At 46.8% G+C, this 9,896-nt stretch overlaps 1 pseudogene; it reads right to left on the bottom strand.

Annotated features, from left to right (window-relative positions):
* Positions 1-4,256: 4,256 nt before the first annotated feature.
* On the bottom strand, positions 4,257-7,247 carry LOC140223165 (uncharacterized; annotated as a pseudogene).
* Positions 7,248-9,896: the final 2,649 nt, after the last annotated feature.

Here is a 9,896-nt window from a genome sequence, read left to right as displayed (position 1 = left end):
TACGAGATTGTGGAGATATGTGGACCCGTTGCTTACCGGATCCAACTCCCAGAACAGCTATCAGCCATACATGATGTTTTCCATGTGTCTCAGTTGAAGAAATGTGTCCGAGTTCCAACAGAGATCTTAGAACAAGAACAGCTTCAAGTAGAACCTGACCTGACCTATGCCGAGTACCCCGATCGAGTTCTTGACCAAAAGGAAAGGCACACTCGACGCCAAGTGGTAAAGATGTACAAGATCCTTTGGAGAAACCACACCGAAGATGAAGCAACATGGGAAACGGACGAATATCTGAACAAGCGTTTTCCAGGTTTTCTATCCCATCAAGGAGGTAAGAACAGCACACCCTTGATCTTGAATCTCGGGACGAGATTCTTTTTAAGAGGGGTAGGCTGTAACGACCGACCCCTAACCTTTCCCAGTTAGGTTTGATCTCAGCCCTTAACCTTAGTCAGCTGCTTTGTTGACCGCACCTAAGTGCTCAGTTTTTCCGCCAGTTCCGACCCCTGAGATCCGACCCCTTCCCGCTTCGTTCCTCTTCCGACCCAGGCGAGTTCCGCCCTCCGTCGGATCCTGCTGATCTTCCTTACCCGTCCGATCTATCCCCCGGTGGACCCGTGAGATCTTTTTCCAGATCCCCCGCGTCAGCCGCACTCGAGTTGCATGGCCGCTTCAGAGTCTTCCGGCCGCGTGGCTCGTCTTCTCCGACGCCATAACCCAGTTTTGTCTTTGGCAAGGAACAGAGTTGGTTCCCGCGCCCCTTTTCCCCAATGGCAGCGGAAGCCCTCTGCACCCTTTCTGCAGAACCTCGTCTCCCGCGCCCATCATCACGATACCAGATCCCAGCCCCGGAGATCGATGTCGCCTGTCTTTTCCATCCCTTCCAGCAACAGTTGCGCCTCCCGGTCGTCGCTACACGACGATTCCCCCACCGCCAACCCCGACCGCGGCCGCGACAGTTCCTTTCCCCGCTCTGTCAGAAGCCGCCCGACAATCTGTTGTTCCGCATTCTCCCCCGCGCCGCGTCCGCTTGTCTTCCCACCTGTACGCCCTCGATCCTAGTGCCGTTTAACCGGTCGCTTCTATCACCTCTTCCGCACGACGACACCCGCTCGCCGCCAAATCCCAACCACCGGTCTACCCGCGCCTACGCCGCCCTGACGGAGTAGCGCAATGATCGCTGGCGTCACCCCCGGAGTTCTGCAGCACCGCCCGGTTTGCTCAATCGCCGCCACTGCAGAGCACTCCGTTGCTTCTCCCCGGCCTTCGCGCCGCTCCTCTTCTCTCTCTCCGCGACGTTTCCGTTCCTCTGCTCCAACAGCTATAAAAGGAATGCCCTCGTCACCGGAGTTCCCTCCGCCTTTGTTGCCTTTAGCCTCCTCTAGCTCCCTGCTCAAGCTCTTAGCGCCACCCACCCAGTTCTTGAGAAGTTCTTCTCCCCGTCCTTCTCAGTTCCTCCAAGTCATCAGCAGCTTGCTCCTTTGTGCTGCGTAGAGCTCTCTTGGGATCCGCAAGAAGCGCCGCCGCCGGAGCATTGCCGGTCTTAGTCCTTGCTCGAAGCTTTAGTCCCTCCGCCCAAGTCTGCCTCTTCCCGACCCCAAGCTTTCCTTTCAGGAAGAAGGTGAGTTGCCGACCCTAAGTCCGCCTCGCCCGACCCCTCCTATCCGCCCGACCCCAGTTCCGTCTCGTCCGACCCTGTCTGTTCCGCCGACCTTTGTCCGCCTCGCCCAAGGGCTTGGCTGTGATCTTTTTCTTCAACTCGAGGGTGTAAGTGTAAAACGTGGGAACCCTTCAGCGCTTGCGTCTGAGGATCCCAGTTATCACATCCTCTAGTTCAAGGATCAGACCACTAGTTTCCCTTCCTACCCTTACCTGTTGATCATCCTCAGCTCTCTCAAACTGCCTTAACCTCCTGCTCTTTGTCGCAAGTTTCTGGACTCAGGAGAGCCAGTGTTGCTGTTTGAAATAAACGTTTAATCTAACCCTTGCATTGCATTCGTGTAGAGCTGCACCTCGCCGACGGCTTCTACGAGCTGCACCCGGCGCCAGAAGGAGAAGCAGTAGCCGAGTTCCTGCCCGCCGAAGTCGAAGCCGCCCCCGAAGTCGAGCCGTTCTAGCCCTCTTTGCTTGCAGGCAAGCCCCGGTTGCATGAAAATCCTACGTGTTTTGTCAAACTTGCGCATGCCTTCCGTATAGCATGTTTGTGCATTTACGTTTAGGAGTTGTGTGAAACCCTAGATGCATGACTCAGTTAACCCATGATTTGAGCACTAGCTGTTGGACCGAATAGCTGCATTGCTTAACTAGGAAAACGGTAAAAGCCGAGTGATTTCCTGTCACTCGCGAGTTGTAGGAGTTGCATGTTTACTCTCCTGTTACAACTATAAGGACGATGGACGGGGCAAGGTTTTGGTAACTCTTTGGTGGTCGGATGGACGCCCCGTCTGTCTATGAAAACTTGCTAAGGCCCGACAGTGGTGGTGTTCGTGATCAAGTGTTTGAAAGTACTAGCCTCATACTTAGTATGGGATGAGGAAGCCTAGTACCTGATTGAACCTAGACGTGAGCGGTCGCCCTATTGTTCTTGGAACGGAGTTTCCCCTACTGGTTGTCGCACGTGGTGGCAATGTGTGGTCACAGAACGGCAGAGGCCGGGTCTGTGGAACCTTGCACCAAAGGAAATGGGCCCGACACGGGTTAGGGGATTGATGGGGAAGGCCGACATAGGAAGCGACCTCCGGGTGCGCGGATGTCGTGAGGCTAGGTTCACCATGCATGGTTAAAGAACTCGAATCGATTCGTCTGCCTCTCACAGCTTGAGATTGCTTGATCGCTATGTCACCCTGAGTAAATGAGGAATCTGATGATGGCAATATTGTTGTTTTATCTACACATCTTGTTTGGCTCCATGTTTGCTTAGAATAGGTTGCACTACTTAGACTGGTAAGTGAATCTAGAACCTGAGCTAAAACTTGAAATTAAGGTTACTTAGTGCTTTTGGCAAACAAACCCCTCAGCCAAGAAGCCTTGCATGTCTAGTTGGAAGAGTCGCTGACTCCCCGGTTAAGTCTTGTTGAGCTTAGTAGCTCAGCCTTGTTGTGGCTCCTGTTTTTCTTTCAGGTGAGGTTGCTGTTCCCGACCCCTCCCTTGTTGGCGCTTGGCCGCCCCAGCTCCCGCCAGGCTGGACGGTCGAGTGGGACCCCTCCTCAGACGGCGAGGAGAGGACTCAGTGATGTTCTGGTTGGCCTCGCCCAGACATCCGACCCCGACGAAGTCTTCCGCTAGCTTTCTCTGTTGATCTTTGTTTGTAAACCCCAATGTTGGATTTTATGGTGGAACCAAAATGAGTAAAACTGGTTTAAATCTGTGGACTCGTTGCATTCTCTGTAACCGCTCACCTTGTGTGGGTTGCTGAACTCGATCCTGTGTAAGTGGTTAAATCGGATGAAGTCCGACGGCGCTTCGTGTTAGCTCGAGTTAACCAGGAGTGTCGCATGTTAGGCGGCTAAACTCTGATTAATCAAGCTAATCCGAGGTGGTTCCGCCACACTTACCCCCCACGGGTTGAGTTTTTATTTATTTTTGTGGTCTTACCCCCCACGGGTCGAGTTTTTTTTTTTGTGGTTAGTAGTGTCTAGTAATCCTTGAAGGTACTCTACAATTGGCTCCTGCATGTATTGCTAGAAATGCCACCTTCGTGAGCCCCTGAGCGTATGTGCAAGAAGACGCTCGTGACAATCAAGATGGGAAGAAAAGCATCTGCTTCTAGGGGCGCTAAGGGTTCTAGTAAGAAATCTAGAAAAGGGAAGGAGCCACAACTGCCTCCACCCAAGTTTGAGTGGACGAACTAGACCGTGCCACCAACAGTGATTCCCTAGTTCCCCTTCCCCTTCATATGCTTCCCCTCCCTATGCGTGAGAAGGTCGTCTTCTTCTTAGCAAAATGCCCGGGGGCTATCTTACCCCCCACGGGTTGAGTTTTTATTTATTTTTGTGGTCTTACCCCCCACGGGTTGAGTTTTTTTTTTGTGGTTAGTAGTGTCTAGTAATCCTTGAAGGTACTCTACAATTGGCTCCTGCATGTATTGCTAGAAATGCCACATTTGACTTTGTGTTGACTATAGAGTAAGTGCCAAATTAACAACCTCCAGTGATCCCTAAAGGTTCTATATATATGATTGAACTGTACATAATATTACAACCTCCAGTGATCCCTAAAGGCAGCTTCTTTAGAGTACATAATATTACATGACACTACTCGTCATCGCTATCTACCTCAATAGGGGCAGCTTCTTCTTCACTCCAGTACTCCATCAGTGTGTCATCCTCTTCCACATCTCCCTCTTCACCTCCACTATTAGTATTTGATTGATTTTCCTTAGTAAGCATTGCAACCTCAGCAGCATCAACAACAAGGCCATCTTCATCATCTCGTTTTAAAGGTATGTCAGGTAAAATCTCAGATACCTCTTGTCTTCTGCCATTGTCCACAACACATGTCAATTCTTGATAGGGTGAAGCAGTGGATACAACACCATCTATTTTAGACACATTGTACAAATGACGATGCTTAAATGTTTGGACAACCCGCCAATTCATTCTGTGCTTATTTGGCAAATAAAAAACCTGTGTCGCTTGAGTTGTCAGAATAAAGCAATCCTTCTTGTACCACAAGCTGCTAATATTGATACTTTTGAAGAACCCATCATCCTTTACTGCAGTGTGCTTACCATCCAATTTGTACCAGTCACATCTAAAAACAACAATCGATCGTTTTGTATCATCATCCTTGTTGGTGTACTGTAACTCAATAATCTCTTTCAATGTACCATAATAATCAGTAATCTCATTTTTGTAAGCGCCTGTATAGGTCAAACTAGAGTTTTGTGTCTTCTTATTTTTGTCACGCTCGACGGTGTTGTACCTAACACCATTGACAACACATGTGGAGTATGATCTTACTCTCATGTCAGGGCCACAGGCTAAGGCAAATAAATCGTCATCTACCTCCTCAGATGCATTCAACTTCCACATCTGCAAAGAGAATATCTTAGCGCCTAATAGTAAAACACATCATGACAGAAAACTAGTATAAGATTAAAAGAGTAAGATAATTCCTGAACCAATGCGCAAAACCATGTAGAGTCCTTCTATCAAGATCCGCAGCAGCCACCCCTGATGCTGTTAAATCATCTTGAAACATTCTACAACTCAAAAAAATTCAGTAAGTTGGTGGCCTGAAAATAAAAAAGGAACAAATGAAATATACACAGATAGAGAATTCAGAACATATTTTACGTATTCCTCGACCTGATCACAATTATGGAGAACATACCAAACCAACTGAACTATTTCCTCAGAGTAGTAAAGATCACATGCACCAATAAGATTAACACCATGCCCGAAAACATCAACAGTATAGGGTGATTGATCTGAAAATCCAACATTTCTTGGGAGTTGATTAAACCTTGTCCCTACATCTTCCATATATCTAGAGCAAAATGTGAGGGCTTCATCTGCCACATATGCCTCTGCAATTGAGCCTTCTGCACATGTCTTGTTCCTAACAGACTTCTTCAAAGTATACAAGCACCGTTCAATTGGGTACATCCAACCAAATTGCACAAGTCCCCGAAGGATGGCCTCATCAGGTAAATGGACAGCAAGGTGAACCATTACATCAAAAAAAGCAGGGGGGAAGATTTTCTCAAGCTTACACAATGTGATAGGTAATTCTGTGTTCATTCGAGCCAACAAATCTTTATTCAGTCTTTGGCTGCACAATTCCTTGAAAAATTTGTCAAACTTAGCAATTGTTTGATAGATATCATCGTCCAACAACCCTCTCAGCCCAGCAGGCATAACCCTTTGCAACAAATTGTGGCGGTCATGAGTTTTCAGGCCTTGCCACTTGACTGCATCACCAGTTAAGCATCTCTATATATTTGAAGCATACCCGTATGGAAACTTGGCCTCCTTCAAGAAATTAAGAAATTCATTCTTCTATGACTTACAATGTATATCGAGCTTTAGGCATGTAATATGAATCTCCACTCTACTGTAATTGCAACTCCTTTCTAATTTTCAGACAACAAGATCTAACCTTGCATTAACTGTGTCTTTTGACTTCCCTTTTATGTCGAGAATGGTACCAAGGAGGCTTTCACACACATTTTTTCCAATGTGCATGACATCAAGATTGTGTCTAAGCTTCAGAGATGGCCAATATGTTTAGTCCCACAAACAAACCCTTCTACCCCAAATTGGCACATGATTCCCCGAACGCTTCCTTTTTTGTCCAACTCTAACATCTTTAACCTTTTCTAATTCTTCTAGCAGCTCTTCTCTTGTGAAAGTACCTGGCTTTGCACTGGTATCATGGAGAGAGACAAAATCACTAGCCTTGTGCAAACGATGACTTCTCGGAAGGAAACGGCAGTGCCCAATATAACATAGCTTGCTCCTTATGGCATAGGATAGAGAAAATTTGTCACAGTGGAGACAAGCAAAGTAACCACTTGTGGTACGCCCTGATAGAGTACTCAATGCTGGATAGTCATGAATGCACCACAACACTGTAGCACGAAGCTTAAAATCTTTCCCGGTGATAGCATCAAGAGTATCCACACCAGGCCATAGCTCAAGTAAATCTTCTACAAGAGGCTGCAAGAAAACATCAAAGGCCTTCCCTGGTGAATGAGGACTGGGAATCAATAAAGCCATCATGAAATTAGATTCTTGCATGCATAACCAAGGTGGTAAGTTATATGGAATCACAAAAACAGGCCACATGCTATAAGATGAACTCATGTTGCTAAAAGGATTGAAACCATCTGTGGCAAGTCCAAGTCTTAGGTTTCGTGCATCTTCAGCAAAATCAGGCCAGCACTTGTCAAAATCTTCACATGCCTTTCCATCTACAGGATGGGTCATGTCCTTTTCATTGTATTTCCTCTTCAACTTATGCCACTGTGCTTCCTCATATGATTTCTGGGAAACAAACAACCTTTGTAGCCTAGGGATCAATGGAAAATGCCGCAATACTTTTGAAAGAACCTTCTTCTTCTCTGGATCTTTCCATCTTGATGCAATACTTCATTTTGCTACAGGTATTGATGGTTCATACACTGACTACATGGGCACAAAATTTGTTCAGCCTCACTATACCTCTCTCTGATGAAGTTCATGATAGACTTGACACCGGAAATATATTTAGGCGTAAACAGCACACCATGCGCCCAACATCTTTCCATCTAGATTAAAAATTGCAGAAAATGCATCTCAGCTTCGTTATGACCACTACATCGACTAACAAACTACAAAACTGAATTAAATTGCATATCAAAATTCATACCAATCGAAACGAGGTGGGGTGAGGGCTGCAGCTGCTTGCTGGATGAGATCTCAGGTGGTTAGCAATGGAGCCCGTGGAGGGAAAGCCTTGACGGAGGTGTGCAGTCCAAAGATCGGCGTCCCCTTAGTGTCCCCTCGCCGAGCCCTACACCGCCGCCACTATGGTAGCGCCTACACCGCTGCCGTCGCCACCCCCTATGCCGCCTCCGCCTCCAACGCCATCGCCAACACCTCCTACGACGATGCTAGTGCCTCCTATGCACCTAGCCAATGCCTCCTACTAGCCGTAGCCTACGACGCCTCCATGGACTCTGACGCCACCGTGGATGCTGCAAATCGAATGGCCGGCGCAAACAACTCTGCTATGCATCTCCAGAACCGCCTACACCACAGCCAATGCGTACGCCGCTGCCACGACCTCCTACGCCGCCGGCCCGCCGCGGACGCCACTAATCGAATGGCTGCCACCACGGACAACTCTGCTATGCAGACAGGGGCGGCCTGCTGTGCGGTAATAGGGGCGGCCGGCATGGATAAGTCTGGTGCCTGGACAAGTCAAATGCCTCTTTAATCTCAATGGAATATAATTTGGTACAAATACCAAAACAAATAGGCCAAATTCGAAAACAAATCAGCAACTCAGTGGTAAGTTGCATCCTATAGAGTTGACAAGTCCAAGGTTCGATTCCTCGGATGGACAACAGTTTATTTTTGCACATTTTAACCTCATCGACAGGACTGATAGGTGGCTCCCACTTTTCCTATTTACAAGGGAATATTTATTCATGGCCATGTAGGATCGACCTGGACGTCCACATCAGTGCCTTGTTGGATTCTTCATCCGTGACCAAAACAACTTGTCCGTCATAGATTGTTGCCATAATGGTCTATGATGTCCGACAATGATGAAAACTAAACTAGCCATCACAGATGTATCGCCTCCTGATCAAGCATAAGCATATCATCAAGCATCACGTCATCATCTTCTTTTCTATGGGTTCCGTCCATGTTTTTCCAATAACATGATGATCTGCTAAATGCATGTAGATCAACACCTAGTTACATTCGGTTTGTACAAGTGGAATGCATATTGCTCAGTTTTCAGCTTTTCGCTTCTCATAATCTCGTAAAGCTTTATTTTTCCTCTTGTACTTGTGGATATACTCCCTCCATCTAAAAATAAGTTATTTTAACTTTGTACTAAGATAATTTTTTTAAGTTTGATCAATTTTATAGAAAAATATTAATATTCATGACACTAAATAGATATATTATGAAAATAAATTTTGTGATGACTCTAGTAATGCATATTTGATATCATAAATATTAATATTTTTATATAAACTTGGCTAAATTTAAAATAAATAACTATAGATTAAATTAGAATGGTTTATTTTTTAGGATGGAGGGAGTAAGCATAATCGTGTGCTATTGTGTTGAAGTTAGTAACCCTAACTGTCGGTGTTTTAGACCGGCAACCCGCCTAAGGGGTACCCTAGGTGGTCTTTTATGCGGTAAGGATCGTCGAGAATCAAGGAATCAATGGTGACGCAAGGAATACGATTTAGACAGGTTCGGGCCGCTAGATCGCGTAATACCCTACGTCCTGTGTGTTGGTTTGTATTGATCTTGGATGAACTAGAGTTGTTCTGTTTGAGGGGGGTCCCTGCCCGCCCTTATATACACGGGAGGGTAGGGTTACAAGTCTGAGTCCTAGTCGAGTACTATTACAGAGTTCTACTCGGTATGGCCCAAGTAGTTTTCCATACACACACTTGACTAGTCCGAGTGGGATACGCCTATCCCTTGTCCTGGTACATCTGAGTACGTCCCTTAGTAGGCCGTCCAAGGTCTACTCGTGGGCCTCGGCTGCATGCCCGACAAGGCCCCGAGTACTTTGTAGTCGTGCACCACAATCTCGAGTACTGTGGGCACTATCTGAGCAGTCGTAGAGGTTTGAAGTGTCCGAAGTACTCGAGTACTGTTGCGTGGCTGGAAGGTACTCTTTTTGTTCCTTTGAGCAGCTTCTTGTCCTGAGAGTTTTTATATGGTAGTGCAATGTCAATCGTACTCCATATGGAGTAGCCCCCGAGCCTTAGGTTGAGTCGGAGAGTCAAGCTTAGGATCAATCTTGTTTTTTGACTGTTGTACCCTTGGAAATCTGAAAAAGAAAAATTTAACCATCGGGTACGGTATCCGCAGCCCCCAAGCACTTAGGCGATTTTTGTCGTTGAAGTGGTCAGCAACCCGTTGAAAAGAGTAGCTGTTGGGTGTTTAAGGCAATTAATCTGCTTAAAATCCATCCGTTGCATAACTGACGCTTGGAATCTGGAGGTGGTGGAAATAAAATTGGAGGGCCCCCTTTCGATTAGGTTTACGCCCTACTATAATCAGATCTATTTTTCTTCCTCCCCTGTGCATCTGCTCCACATTTGCATCATCGCATTTGCCAAGTGCCGTCGCCGCCATTGCCACTCCTTGAGAGAGATCCGAGGGTGAGTGCATTTTGCGGAGGTTGAAACCGGCGGATGCGCACCAAGA

Source organism: Setaria viridis, chromosome 6, assembly GCF_005286985.2.
Source record: "Setaria viridis chromosome 6, Setaria_viridis_v4.0, whole genome shotgun sequence".
Lineage (NCBI taxonomy): Eukaryota > Viridiplantae > Streptophyta > Magnoliopsida > Poales > Poaceae > Setaria > Setaria viridis.
This window is presented reverse-complemented; position numbering and strand designations above follow the sequence as displayed.